Consider the following 14,877-nt stretch of genomic DNA (forward strand, 5'->3'; position numbering starts at 1 on the left):
GCCCCGCCCCGCCAGTGCAGGGTCGGCGCGCGCAGCCCCCTACGCACTGACCGGCCCTGCGGCGGCGTGACCTGCCCGCGGGTGGAGCGCACAGGCCGCCGGCATCCCCTCTGCGTGAGGTCACCAGGTACGCGCACCTGTCAGGTAAGGGCCGACGGAGGTGCGCACCAGCAGTACAAGAACAGGTACATTTTTCTTCGTTCAAATTGAAGAACTTAAAAGGATGCGCGCGAAATGAATCTGGTACGCAAAGGTGGGACCGTAGTTTTAAAGAGAGGTACACCCAGCCAGGCACTTCTCAGATGGAGCCAGGACTCCCAATGATCGGTCGTGGTTGAAGCGGTTACCCAGAGGCGCGCCACACCCAGGATCAGGTACACTTTTTCTGAGGTAAGCACCTTCTAAAATAGGCTGATGCACAACGAGTGGGAGAAAAACCAGGGAAAGAAGGGACATTGACACCAATCCCCATCTGTTCATGGAAGGATACTGTTATCTATGGCCCCACTGGAGGAAGCACCCACCCCCTCCATGAGGATGCCTATAGGTCCTGGGTCAGTTGGTCATGATTCCTCACATGTGAACAGCACTTTACAGTGTCTACCCAGGGGCTTTTATAAGGAAGACAGAGATTGTTGTGCGCACTTGCCTTTGGGAAATTCAGAAAAAGCTAAATCGCCCCAGCTAGAGAGACTTGGAACCACTGCATCAGTGCCATCTCAGGAGCCTCCAATGACCCCGGGTAGGGGGAGCTGACTTTCAGTCTGGGCGTGCTGGGGGGTGGGGGCCATAGAGAATCCATAAGCAGCTAGAGGACAAAGTCTCCATCGTGCCATCCAGTTGTCTTGCAGATGGGGACACTGATGCCCAAAGAGCTCAAAACTAAGTGCTTCTTACTCTGTGCTGGTACTTTAATTATGTCATCTCAGCCTTCTCAAAAGCACCTGTCCTATAAGGGCACTATTTTGTTATAATAAAAAAATATGTATTATAAAAGACACCATGTACAACTGTACAGGTACAGCTTAAAGAATAACAGTATTCACTTCAAAAAACCCATGCATTTATCATCTAACTTAAAAATACCAGTACTTAAGCTGGGCATCACACGCCTGTCGTTCCAGCCACCTGGGAGGCTGCGGCAAGAGGATCTCAAGTTCAAAGAAGCAACTTAGCAAGACTCTGTCTCAAAATTAAAATAAGAGCAGTTTTTAAAAGGGCTGGGGATGTGGCTCAGTGGCTAAGCGCTACTGGGTTCACTCCCAGGTACAAACAAACATACAAGCAAACAAGCAGCCTGTACTTTTGAGGCCTTCTGGGTGCCCCTGGCAATCTCCTTCACTCATCCTGAGGAAACCACTTTCCTGGATTGGCACTAGTCGTTCTCTGGCTTTTTTTAAACCACCTTCATATAAATCGTTCAATACTGTACTGTTCTGTTTTTCTTTATGTAAATAGAATCACTCTATAATTATATGCTTCCTTTTTTAATATTTATGTTTATGTGTAGTTGGACACGATGCCTTTATTTTATTTACTTATTTTTATGTGGTGCTGAGGATCCAACCCAGGGCCTCACACATACCAGGTGAGCGCTCTATCCACTGAGCTACTACCCCAGCCCCGTGTGCTTCCTTTTTCACACTGCATGTTTTTAAAAATCCATGTCTATTACCTACCTATAATTTATTTATTTTACTACTGACCAGTACTCCATTTTGTGAATATACTCCTGGTTATTTATCCATTCAAAATATAAGTTTAAAAATTTTTTTTTCTATTACATGCCTGGGTTCAACCCCCCGCCCCCCACACACACACATTGAGTCCCTTTGATATTCTCGATGTGTCTTCCCAGTTGCAGAGTTGAAGAAATAATGGCTCATGGGATTAGGAAAGGTAAGTGCCCTGGACTCCTGCTCATGGGGAGGCCGCAGGAGACCACGAGGAGGAGGGGGGCATGTGCATGGCGGGTCAGGTCTGAGGCTGTCCCTTGGGCTTGCCTGACCCCACCTCATTATGTACTTTTTTTTTGTGCCTTTGAAGACCCCAAGTGTCCCCCTCTCTGTGTCTCTCCAGTCCCCAGGACTGTGGAGCAAGGGGACACAGGGCCAGCTCTGTGTCAGAGTTGGGCACACACAGTCTCTGCAGCCGGGCACGGTGCACCTGTGTCCCTGTCACCGCCCCTCTTGTGGACCAGGAGAGTTCAGGGGTGGCAGGCACTTACTCATTGCAGCATCTGCCTTTAAGATGGGAAAAATATTAAGTGATGTGTCCAGGTTAATATAATAATGAGACTAATAATTTGCCACAGTGATCATGCCTCATGTTTGGAGAGGGCTTGTGGGGTGGGCACTGTGCCAGCCCTGGAAGACACTTTTCCTTTGCTTCTGCTCTCAGCGGGAGTGTCCTCCCCACCCCACCTGATGGCTGCCTGGCCAGTTCCATCAATCTTTCTGATGATGTCACCTCCCCTGTGAGTCCTGCCGGGACTCCTGAGACGCTGGAGATGCTGAGCGGCTTCCTCCTGGGGCTCTCGCTGCACCCTGCTTGTGCCCTCCCTACATGCTGAATTGCTGTGGCCAACCTCTGACCTCCTTCCGGCCAGGACCGGGCTGGGATTCCACCCACGCTCCAGGCCCCATGCTATCCCGCACGTGCTATGGGAGCTGGCAGGACTGGGCCATGAGTCACATGCCTCCCTGCCCTCTGCAGTCTCGCTCTCTTCCTGCTCAGGCGGCTTCTTCCTGAGAAGCTGAAGCTCTTCTGCAGAACCCAGGGCTGCTCTGGGGAGCCCCTGCTCCACTGAGAGCTGGAGTTTGCAGACCTTAGTCCCATCCCCAGGAGCCCTGTGGACCCAATGGTGCTGACCAGCGTTCCGCCCACCTCTTGCACCTCCTTCTTGGAGCCTTGGCCTGCCCGTTCCTTCCTGGAGCTTGCCTGCCCTCTGGCCACCTGCCTGTGCCCAGCCAGCCGTGGCGAAGGCTACAGAACTCCTCAGCTGGTCACCTCTTAGGGTCTGTGGGTGAGGCTGGACATGGGAAGATCCCAGGAATGACCTCAGGCAGCTCAGCCTGGGGAGGGCACCTGGAGCTAGGCCACCTCTGTCTGTGGAACGCCCCCTAACTTAGCAGAGAGGCTGAAGAATTCAACAAGGGCTCCCGGACCTAGGGAAGGGCTCAGGCCCCTCCTGTGTTTTGAGGCTCTTTCTACATTTTAAAACTATTTGTTGTGAGCTGGGTGCAGTGGCAAATGACTGTAATCCCAGCAGTGGCTCCGGAGACTGAGGCAGGAGGATCCCAAGTTCAAGGCCAGCCTCAGCGATTTAGTGAGGCCCTAAGCAACTTAGTGAGACCCTGTCTCAAAAAATAAAAAGAGCCAGGCATGGTGGCGCAGGCCTGTAATCCCAGAGGCTCCGGAGGCTGAGACAGGATGATCACGGGTTGAAAGCCAGCCTCAGGGAGCTAGGGTTGTGGCTCAGCGGTAGATCGCTCGCCTAGCATGTGCGAGGCCCTAAGTTCGATCCTCAGCACCACATATAAATAGAGGTATCATGTACAACTACAACTAAAAAATAAATAGATATTAAAAGAAAAAAGAAAGAAAGAAAGCCAGCCTCAGCAAAAGCCAGGCCCTAGGCAACTCAGTGAGACCCTGTCTCTAAATAAAATACAAAATAGGGCTGGGGATGTGGCTCAGTGGTTGAGTGCCCCTGGGTTCAATCCCTGGTACCAAAAGGAAAAGACCAAAACCAAACTTGTCAAACCGATCTACAAAAACCGATGTATGTTTTAAATGGTAACTGAGCAAATGAATTCTTTGGATCGTGCACTGGAAGGCGGTGCAGTATTGCATTACCAATGAGATAATTAGAGGACTTGACTTAGAAATATGTATTTCCTTTGACAAATGTCTGATTCTACAGCTGGAACAGGGGAAAGGTGAGCCTGGAGCATCTTGTGGTACCCAAGAGTTTAAAAGTTGCTCTGAGGGCAAAATAATTGAGACCATGAACTGAAAGGGCCCCCAGGGGACAATGAGCAACGGAACAACTAGGAGAATATTGGATTATAGGATGACCATCCCTGAACCCAGACTGATAGGAATCAAGTACTGAATGGATAACTAACAGGGAGGGGAATGCGACCCTGGGAGCACGTGCGCTCTGGGCTCCGTGACTCCTTCCTAACAAGAGTATGGAAAGGACAAAAGGCCACAACTCTGCAGTGGACTCCTAACGGACAGTGTCTCAGCCAGGGCCTCCAGGGAACGTGACCGGTGATAGTCAAGTGGACGTCACGTGACACACTTTATCCCTTGTGATGTTGTGTGACCCGAAGGGGAACTTCACCGCTGTGGTGTCAGAGAAAAGCACTGGACGAAATCCAAGTTAAAGAACAGTCTACAGCCGGGAGTGATGTTGGCCGATCCTGTATCAATGAATCCCATGTCGTGTGCAATTATAATGCACCAGGAAAAGATAAGAACAAGCACAGCCTAAGAAGGACCCGACCAGGACTCCTCAACACCGTCAAGGTCGTGAACAGCACAGAAGCCAGGAATGGTCACCGACCAGAGGACTCTGAGACAGGCTGGGTGGGTGCAGGAGGGTGCCCTGGGCTGGTGCCCGGGACAGAGGAGTAAATGCTAAGGGACCCCAGAGGCCCTGGAGTCGGCTCCCGGTGATGTGCTGAGACGGCGTCTCTGAGTCCCGACAGGTGTTCCCTGGTGGTGAAGGATGATGACCTGGGGAGCCGGGTCTGGGTGAGGGGTCCCCGGGACTCTCTGTGCTCTCTTTGTAGCTTTTCTCTAAACCTAAAGTTCATCCCCAAATCCAAAAGTTTATTTGGGAAGTGCACACATAACGTCCTGGGCCTCTCAGATGGTGTGTGTGGGTGACGGGCCACCGTCTCTGTCCAGTTCTGCTGGTGTGCATCCTGTGACTGACTGTGATCCCATCTGGGGAAGACCTCCAAAGTCTAAACTTGAGATCTTTTTGTCCAGGGGTCTCTGGCCAGATGACCCTCCGGCCTCCCCTCTTCTCCCTGTACCCCCAGTTTGGCTGCCCCCCACTCCCTCCTTTCCAACCCTAGAATCCGTCCGCTGGAGTTGGAAAGCCCCGTGGATACTGATTAACCCGGAGCTGGTTTATGGCTGGGGAGAAGTGGGGGTGGAGGGAGGGCGGCGAGAGCCGGACCCCTGGCCACGTGCCAAGTGACTTAGGCCCAGCTACAAAGGGGGGAGCCAGGCTCTCTCCATGTCAGGCATCCCTGGGGACCTGGTGGGGACAGTGCTTCTTGGGAAGGAAGGGCAGGACAGCAGGGGCCGACAGGGAGTGGACGCTGTTCCTTGGACTTTGGGGTGTGTCCCCTTCACAGGTGAATCCCACCTGGTGTGGAAGCTCTGGGAGGAGGTAGGTCCTAAAAGGGGGCCAAGAGTTGAGTGTCTGTCCCCTGCCACCCCTACCCAAAGCCACTGCACCCAAGGGCCAGAGAGGACCCGGCAAAGGCCTGAGCATGTGAAGAGGGGTTGGGTCCCGTCTTGGGGTCCGAAGTTCCCTGGTCTGCACTGGGGGACACAGCGTTGGGGACATACTTGAAGCTGCCAGAGAACCTCCTGGCCTTCCCTGGGACCTGGGGCCTGGGGGCCCGGGCTGCGGGTGCTGGGCGCACACTCCTGCCTGCTGGCCTGGGAGGCGCAGTGCCCGCCTCAGGGCTTCCCCACCCACATCTCCGTCCAAGGCCCCACCACAGCCCCTCCAGGCAGTGGCTCCCCAAGGGTGGGTCCACCTCCGTGACCTCTCCTCCCCAGGACAGGACTGGGCGCAGATGGCGGGAAGCCCTCGGCGTCATTCAAGTGAGCAATAGCAGCTGCAGGACATTCCTCTGCCGCACCCTCCCCTGGCCTGGCCGTGGACGTCCCCCCGGTATCCACCAAGGGCAGTCACAGGCCTGGGGACTCCAGGGTCCCCTGGGGTCTTCAGAAAGCCAACCCTGAAGATCCCCTGGGAGTGGAGGACTGAACCCACCGTGAGGCCGGATCTCGCTGCAGGGTCAGGAGCTTGCTGTTGGCTGGGCTGATGTCAGCCATGTGGTCAGAGCGGCCACTCACAGATAGGGTGGTCACAGCAAGTGCCCCACAAGATCCTGGGGAGCACTAATGTGCAGTTCACAGGCTGGTCACAAATCCCACGGTGCATGCCTGTAATCCCAGGAACTTTGGAGGCTGAGGCAGGAGGATCAAAAGGTTGAGCCTCAGCAACTTAGTGAGGCTCTAAGCAACTCAGCAAGGCCTTGTCTCAAAGTAAAAAATAGAAAGGGCTGGGATACAGCTCAGAGGTAAAGCACCCGGGGTTCGATCCCAAGGACCAAAAAAAAAAAAAAAAAAAAAAAACCCAAAACCAGAGATCTCACTGGCTGATGAACACGCCACAGCGAGAGACTGACAGTACTGGGGAATTTCCTAGCTTATTATCTGGTCAGAAATGACCCCGTCCCAGGGGTGGGGCTTGGCTGGCTTAAGCAAATCAGAAAATCTCATCTTCTAGGCTCTAGAAATTGGTCCAGAAAAGACAACATGGCCCAATTTAGGCCAATCAGAGCTAATGAATCTCAATGCCGTGTCTCTTCTTCAAGCCAACTGGGAGGCACACTGTTTATCACTAATTACAAATGACAAAAGCAAGTAGTGCCAGGAATTTCTGGCAGCTACCTAGGACACATCATAGGAGGTGGAGCCAAAAGACAGAGCACAGATCCTTGGTAACTCGCTGCTGGATCAAGCTTTGCCTGAAGCTATCCCGAGTGCTAGGCTTTTAGGTTATGTAAGCTCCATAAATATAGCCACTCACAACCAAAAATATCCTTTATAATGGTAACAATGATCACTTGGTAATTGTTAAGCATATAGTAATTACATAAATACAGCTTGGGAGATAAAAACCTTACAAACTATGAAGTCTGTATTTGTAGATAATTAAACAGACTGAGTGGTGAAAAGTCCAGCAGATTGCTGGTGTAGTTCAAGCTTAGTGTTTGGCACATGGTTAAACTAAGGCCCAGGGAAGTTATGAGGCTGGTTCAAGATTTTTATGGCTGCTTAGTAAGGCTTCCTGTCCCTCAGCCCACCAATTCTTGATTTTTGAATGATAACTGGAATGTTTGAATTTCAGTGCTTTCTCAGTGAAATCATCACTCCGTGTTTTTCTTTCCTTTGAGAATGGCAGTAATTCTCTTCATTCCAAATGGGGAGGCAGAAGCCCAGAGAGGCTAATAGATTTAGTAAAGGTCACACAGCAAAGTACTGACAGTGTTCCCTGGATGCCAGATATCCTGAATGTCACTTTGGGTTCAGCCACCTCCACCCCACCCTTTGCCACCTGCCTCTGCCTCCCTTAGGACAGGAGTCAAGGTTAGGGGCATGTTGGGGCCCTTTTCTGGCCCTCCTTCTCAGTTGCTCTATAACTTGATGTTCTCTTGAAACAGCCTGATGAAGAGATTGTGGGTAGCAGTAGATGAGTCCCTTCCCCTACCTTAGGAAACTTATGGTTATAAGGCTCAGAGAAAACTTAGGATGTGTGTGTTGCTAGAGGCTCCAAAAGGGAGGCCAGCTTAGATGAGAGGCTATATGCATGAGATTCTGGCCTCACATCCCTACAGTCTCAGCCATGGCACCTGCCCTCTCTTGAACCCCAATCATCTGTGGCTCTCCAGCATTTTCAGTAGCCACAGGATTGATGTTCATGGCTGCTCTGGTGATGCCCTGCATAATTTGGATTAGGGTCTGCATGGTGCCCTCTGAAGTTGTGCAGTTTACAGCTTGCGCGACCACACGGGGCAGGCTTCATTTGCATTTCTCAACGTGTTTGGGTGATCAAATAATTTTCTCAGCAATTGATGACCTTGCAAATCACTTTTTAATAAGAAAAACATTTTATTGGTATAAGATACAGTAGATATATTGATAAATTTATCTTATTTTAGATCATTCTGATCCCAGAAATTGTGTTAAAATGTCTACACGTAGCCGGGCATGGTGGCACACACCAGTAATCCCTGCTGCTGGGGAGTTTGAGGCTGAAAGATCACACGTTCCAGTTTAGCCCCAGCAACTCAGCAAGACCTTTACAAACAAACAAACAACAACAAGAAAAACAGGCTGGAGGTGTAGCTTAGTGTGGTAAAGTGCCCTGGGTTTCAACCCTGAGTAAATGCCCCCCCCCCCCAAAAAAAATTACTGTAGCCAGGTGTGGTGGTGCACACCTGTAATCCTAGCTCCTTGGGGGGCTGAGGCAGGAGGATTGCAGGTTTCAGGCCAGGCTGGGCAATTTAGTGAGACTGTGTCACAAAATAAATAAATAAATAAATGGGACTGGGGATGTGGCTGGGGATATAGTGGGGCACCCCTGGATTCAGCCCCCCATATGGGGCTGGGGGGGAGTTCACATGTAGAAAGATTCATTATTTTTAAGGGCTACTTTTGGTTGTTTTCTATTTAATAAGCAGAGCCTACTGTTTAATAGAATTTAAATTAATTTCATGATGAAAAGCAAGATTTATAGGCAAATGAATTAGGAATAATTGGTCAGGCTTGACTTAAGAGCTGAAGGTACACCAAAGTCATCACTGCAGATCGAACCTTACGTGCTGTGAAATTGTCACAAATGGGATTTATTTGCTTTTAATACGTGGGGGTTTAGAATTCTTGCATCTTGGGCTTCGCCTTTGTGACGGATTTGGTGATTTTAAAAACAAATTTTCTGCTTTGTTTCTAAATGAAGAGATAAGAGAGAAGATATCACTTCCTCAAATGACCCATTGCTGTTCCGAATAGCTGTTATTTTCAAAAAAGATGAAAAGCCCCAAATGGCTATATTTTCCCTCTTTACTCTCCATTTTTGAAGTAGTAGAAACATCTTGATGTTCTTCATAAGATTAAAAAAACAAACAAACAGGTGACACATTAACAACGGGAAGGCATCAAAGGTGCAGGTGTGTTTGCAGCCGAGACAAGATCTCTCCCCGTCCTCTCTGTGTGGCTCCCCAGGACATTCGAAGTTTGCAGTTTCTCCTGTGTCTTGCCCAGAAGAATCTTTGCATCTGTGAGCAAATATTTACACATGCACATCCATCTTTCTTTGTCTTTATCTTTATTATATTTTTGTTATTATTATTGTTTTTGGTACTGGGGATTGACCCCAGGGGCACTCAACCACTGAGCCTCTTCCCCAGCTCTTCTTTGTATTTTATTTAGAGACAGGGTCTCACTGAGTTGCTTAGCGCCTCACTAAGTTGCTGAGGCTGGTTTTGAACTCACAATCCTCCTGCCTCAGCCTCCCAAGCCACTGGGATTATAGGTGTGTGCCACAGAACCCAGCTATTGTTATTATTATATTTTGTGGTGCTGGGGACGAAACCCAGGGCCTGGCACATTCTAGGCAAGCTCTCTCCCTCTGAGGTGCACCCCAGCCTGTTTCTCTTTATTTTTATACAAATGAGGCCCTCTCCACAGCCATCTGCACTGTGCTTTTCTCATTTGAGAATGATTTGAGATCATTCTAATCAGTACACACTACCCTGTTTCAATTCTGTTGTCAGTTGATAAAAACATTCTATTGTAACAACATGCCACGGTGTACCTCCGCAGTGTGTGATGGACAGGTGTCTAGGGTGCTTGTGGTCTTCAGCCATTACAAACACAACTGCAACGTATTCCCCCTCCACTCAGCTCTCGGAAACTGGCCCTAAGCATTGTAGGTGTGCTGGTCAGCTCTCCTTCACTGTGACAAAACGCCTGAGAAAAATCAACTTATAAGGAGGAAAGATGCATTTTGACTCCCAGTTTCAGAGATTTCAGCCCATGGTTGCTTGGCCCCATGGTTACTGGGCCTATGGTGAGGTGAGATGGGCACAAGAAGCTTCTCACTTCATATCAGCCAGGAAGGAGAGAGAGGGAGGAAGGGGTCAGGGCCCATTAGCCCTTCAAGGGCGTTCCCTGTGACCTCACTTCCTTCTGCTAGGCCCCACCTCCTCAAGATTCCGCCATCTCCCAATAGTGGCACAGGCTGAAGTCCAGGCCTTCAACACATGGGGGACAGTTCAAGTCTAAGCTATAGCAGTATCCTCTTGCGCAGTCAAGGGGCCTTGGTTTGCTAGGCTGTGATGATAAAGTACTACCACCGGTAGCTAGAACACCAGAAATGGGTTCCTTATGGCTCAGGGGCTGGAAATCCAAGATACCTTGCACCTAATAAAAGTAAAAGGTGTCTGGCAGGCAGAGCTGGTTCCTTCTGAAGGCTGTGACATAGCTCTACCCTTAGTAATGTCTCAGTGCTTTTTATTTTTTAATTTTGAGACAGGGTGTCACTAAGTTGCTGAGGCTGACCTCAAACTGGCAGTCCTCCTGCCTCAGCCTCCCAAATAGCTGGGATCACAGGTGTGCACCCCTGTGCACGATGCCCAGCTCATGGGTTAGGATTTCAACATATGAATTAGTTAGTGTGGGTGATACAATACAACCCACAAGTAAAGTCCCTGAGCTTTTACTTGCATAATTTACTTTTTGCAGTGCTGGGGATGGAACCCGGGGCCTCACACCGTAGGCAAGTGCTTTCTCACTGACCACATTCCCAGCCTGGGATTCACTTTTAGGAAAATATTGCCAAATGACTCTTCATAGAAATTGTGCCATTTCCTCCCCACAGGCAATGATGAAGACAGCCTAGGTCGTGTGGGTGCAGCCCAGCCAACAGCAGGCCACAGACCTGTCCGCCTTTGCCTGTTGAGTAGGAGAAAATGGCCTCTCATGGGTGGGCATCCACCTTGCACAACCCTCCAGGTGAGGACGAAGGCTCCTTTTCACACATTGAAGACCAAGTTACATAGCTTTGGGGACCAGTCTTCTATATCCTTTGCCTGTTTTTCTGTTTGTTGCATGATTGGCCCTTTATCTTCTTTGATTGGAGGAGCTCTTTTAAGATGAGGGAAATGAGCAGTTGGTGATCTTTTTCAAATATTTTCTTTTCCTGCTAGTTGATTGTTATTTGACTTTGTATATTAATTTCTTTTTTCTTCTTCTTCTTTTTTAAACCTGGGAAAATGTTCAGTTTTATGTAGACAAAGAGACCTTTTTCCTTTTATGAAATTGGGGTTTTCTGTGATTTTTTAAAAGAAGTCCTTTCATTTTAAGATTAAGACACAAATTTTCACACTCTTTTCTAACACATTCATTTTTTTTTAAAGGGGAATTACCAGGGATGGAAGCACCCAAGGGTGCTTAGCCACTGAGCTACATCCACATCCCCAGCCCTTTTTAATATTTTATTTAGAGACAAGGTCTTGCTAAGTTGCTTGGGGCCTTGCTAAGTTCCTGAAGCTGGCTTTGAACTCACAATCCTCCTGTCTCAACCTCCGGAGCCTTTGGTGTGCACCATCTGGCCTGGCCACATTCATGGTTGTTATGTGCAGTGTTTTTGCTCCATTGGGATGCATTTTGCCTTAAGATGTAAGGAAGAGACCCCATTTAACAATCCTGGTGGATGGATGCTTCGTGGTTCCTAGCAGCATTTATCAGCCAATGTACGAGAATTGTGATCGGGTACCAGCATGAATAGTTAGGGGATTTACAGAAATATTTTTGTTAAAAAAAAACAAACAAACCAAAAACCTTCCCTGGTGAACTTGTATTTCAGCATCAATGTTATTTAGAATTTTTGTCTTTCATCAGTAATCCGCTATGGGCAGAGGACTACACATTTCTTATTATAATAAAAGGAATCTAAAACTATTTAGAAAGCAAAACTGCCCCAGGGACTGGCAGTGTTCCACGTAGTGACAAAAAGACTGCATTTGACAAGCGCGGAGTCTCCAGAACTGTTCCACTTAACAAAATTAATAAACAAGTATCTATTAATTGGTTCAAATGTAGAAATAGAAACAGACACTAGTTTCTATTTCCAGCTGCAATAAATGACATAATTTCCTGGAAGGTGCTGGGAAACCTCAGGCCTCAGGGGAGGAGGGTCGGGAATCTGCCCCCTTCCTGCCCTCTGCCACCTGGAGTAACTGGTTTCATGTCCCTGGACCACTTTTCTCCTCAGTTATAAAAGGGATAGTAACTGAAAGATGACATCAGGGGAATAAGAATTGTAGGGTCTGCAACTTATGTGAACGGGAGGGGGGCACTTAGAAGTTACAGACCGAGGGCTGGCGTGTGGCTCAGGCAGAGCACCAGCCTCCACACAGGAGAATCGGGGTTCGATTCCCAGCAGTGCCTCAAAAACAAACAAAAAGTTACAAATAAGAAATTCAGCACTCACCCTGAGGGATCTGGGAAGGGACCTTGGAGGTTGAACTTGGCCTGCTTCCTGCAAACGCATCTGTGTTAATAGTGGAAGCTCCGTGGGGCTCCTGGGAGTAGGGACGGCGGTGGTGTCTTCTGCATCTGGCACCTGGCTGGGGTGCGGCAGGTCTGACTCCCAGACTACAAGCTCAGGTGTGCAACAACCTCACTTTCTTCCCAACCTGCCTGAGGTTGTGACGCTGTGCCCCAGTTTCACGGAGCTGCCAAACATCCTGTCTTCAGTCATTGTGAAGCTCAATCCAACTTGCCTCAGCCTCCCAGATAGCTGGGATGATGGGCCTGTGCCAGCACGCCAGGCTTGGTGTCCCTTTCTGAAGGTTCTCCCCAGCCTTCAGCTCTCCCCTGCTTCTGAGCTGTGTGGGACTTGGAGGGCTTGAGAGGAGTTTGAAGGGCCTGTACTGGGGTCCTGGGACCCTGTTCTAGGCTACACCCGAGGTCCTGCTCTCTGAAGATGGGCAGTGAGCCAGGGTGACTGAGAGCATCGTGTTATGTGCCAGACAGAATCGGGTTCAAATCCTGCCAGGTCTTGTTTTCCTACCTGAGAATGAGGAGGAGGATAGCAATACCTCCCTCAAAGAACTGGTGTGAAAAATCAAATGTCACAATGTTTGCAAAGAGCGTTGGCCTAGTGTCCCCCACATAATACAGAGATGTGTTCACTGAGGTCCTCTCTGTACTCTTGTTCTACCAGACAGGGAAACCAAGGTCCCAGACACAGTGGCTGGCCAGAGCACAGTCCCCATTCGACCTTCCTGTCAACAGCTAGGCACAGGCACAGAAAGTGCCATCATCTGACTTTCATGTGACTCAAAACTGAAAGCAGGGGCTGTTTTTCTGTTTGTTTATTTCTCCTGGCACTGGGTACCCAGGGGTGCTCTACCGCGGAGCTACATCTGCAGCCCTTTCTATTTTTAATTTGGAGACAGGCTCTCACTAAGTTGCCGGTGTTGGCCTTGAACTTAGGATTTCCTTTTCTCAGCCTTCCCAGTAACCCGGGTTGCAGGCCTGCGCCACAACACTTGGCGGCGGGAACAGGGGTTTTAAATGACCAAAGAAGGTCCCCAAAGCACCCAAACCAGATGAAATGATAGACCGACCCCTCTGAAGTAAATAGGGATGCGATGTCAAATGTAAAGATTTTGTGTGAAAAAGGTTTTGTACGAATGTTCAACCTAATCCTAGGTCACTGCCCCACCCTGCTGTGCTCTCCGGCTGCATCCACAGATGGGCAGGGTGCAGGGTGCAGGGAGGTGACACTGGAGCACTGTGTTCACTTCTGGTTGAACACAACCTATGTTTGAAGAGGCAGGGGAGAAGAGAGTCCAGTTTTTGAAGGAGAAAGAACTGTGCGGAGGAACTGGGGACCCTGACCTTGAAGAGAGGACATGGCACACTGCTGGGCTTCACTGTCACTCACGGAGACAAGGAGCAGAGAACCAGCTCTGGCTGTCAGAACCATCTGGAAAGGAAAAGGATTGCTCTCAGAGGTGGAGAATTCCCCGTCCCCAATGGCAGATTTTAGCAACAAGTCCTAGACCCTCTGTAGGGTCTAAAAGGCTTGTTGGCTATCTATACACAGATGACACTCAGCCATGTAGCATCTGCATTTCCCCTATTTTGACCTACCTTATATTATTGTCACTAAATGGCAGTGTTGGGGATCGAACCCAGGACCTCATGCATGTTAGGCGAGTGCACTACCCCTCAGCTACATCTCCAGCCCCGAAGTATACTTCAAAAAACGAGTGTCACCGAAACTAGGACTATTTTACAGTCGTTGAATACATCCTTCTTTCTGGAAAAGTTGTTATTCGAATCAGGAAAACTGAAGTGTATCATCCAGGAATCCTCTGTGACAATCCCTGTTTCATCATAACGTGTGTCATTGGAAAGGACGTCTTGAATGAAGAAGAAAAAAAAAAAAAAAAAAAAGGCGGGCATTCTCTTCTTAGTGAAGCGGTGCTCCATCCATTGAATCCGTCAACCAGCGACATTCCACCTGTCGTGGCCGCCCTGGCATCTGAAACGGAGTGGAGACAGATTATTAAACCACTCTTAACAAATTCAGAGCAGCGGGTTCATGGCCCCAGGGAAGGATTGCATTTAGCAAGAGATGTTATTCCTCCAAAGGACCAGGCTCTACTTCTAGAAGAGCATTGGGAGGGGGCTTTTGTTCTGCGGGGACAACATCTGGATTTGAAGGTGCCCGTGGGGAGAGGAGATGTCTCATAATGGACCAGACTCGGAACACTCCGAGCACAAGGCCCGGCGAGCCTTCAAACAAGGCGCCTGGCAGACTGGACTGGTCAGGCCCTGGTGTCGGCTGTGCGAGCTCTGGAGGTGGGACAGCGCCTGCGTCCTGCGTGTGCCTGTCGCCCTGAAAGACTGGCTGCCACCCTCTGTCCCCCGCCCCCTCCGGGAATTTGAGAGCTGAATTCATTTATAAAACATTTGTGGTTGCAGGAGTCTCCCCCCCCCCACCCCACAGAGAGACGCGCGCAGCTCCAGCTGCGCTCC

The 14,877-nt window shown here is 49.5% G+C and overlaps 1 protein-coding gene and 1 long non-coding RNA gene across 3 annotated transcripts in view; one reads left to right on the forward strand and one right to left on the reverse strand.

The window, feature by feature from the left end:
- Zc3h12a (zinc finger CCCH-type containing 12A) overlaps positions 1 to 12,550 on the reverse strand; it is a 21,803-nt gene extending 9,253 nt beyond the window's left edge. The window contains exons 1-2 of one of the 2 annotated variants that reach the window (XM_015485258.1): positions 12,539 to 12,550; positions 525 to 527 (exon numbers count right to left, since the gene is read on the reverse strand). The gene's annotated coding sequence lies outside the window, so the exon portion shown is untranslated. Of the gene's footprint in view, positions 1 to 524; positions 528 to 6,028; positions 6,316 to 12,538 lie in introns of those variants that run through there. The other variant, XM_015485255.2, reaches the window with a different exon arrangement.
- On the forward strand, positions 3,624 to 14,312 carry LOC125620434. Its single transcript, XR_007352101.1, has 2 exons — positions 3,624 to 5,413; positions 10,703 to 14,312. It is a non-coding gene; the product is annotated as an uncharacterized LOC125620434 (long non-coding RNA).
- Positions 14,313 to 14,877: the final 565 nt, after the last annotated feature.

Source organism: Marmota marmota, unplaced genomic scaffold, assembly GCF_001458135.2.
Source record: "Marmota marmota marmota unplaced genomic scaffold, marMar, whole genome shotgun sequence".
Classification (NCBI taxonomy): domain Eukaryota; kingdom Metazoa; phylum Chordata; class Mammalia; order Rodentia; family Sciuridae; genus Marmota; species Marmota marmota.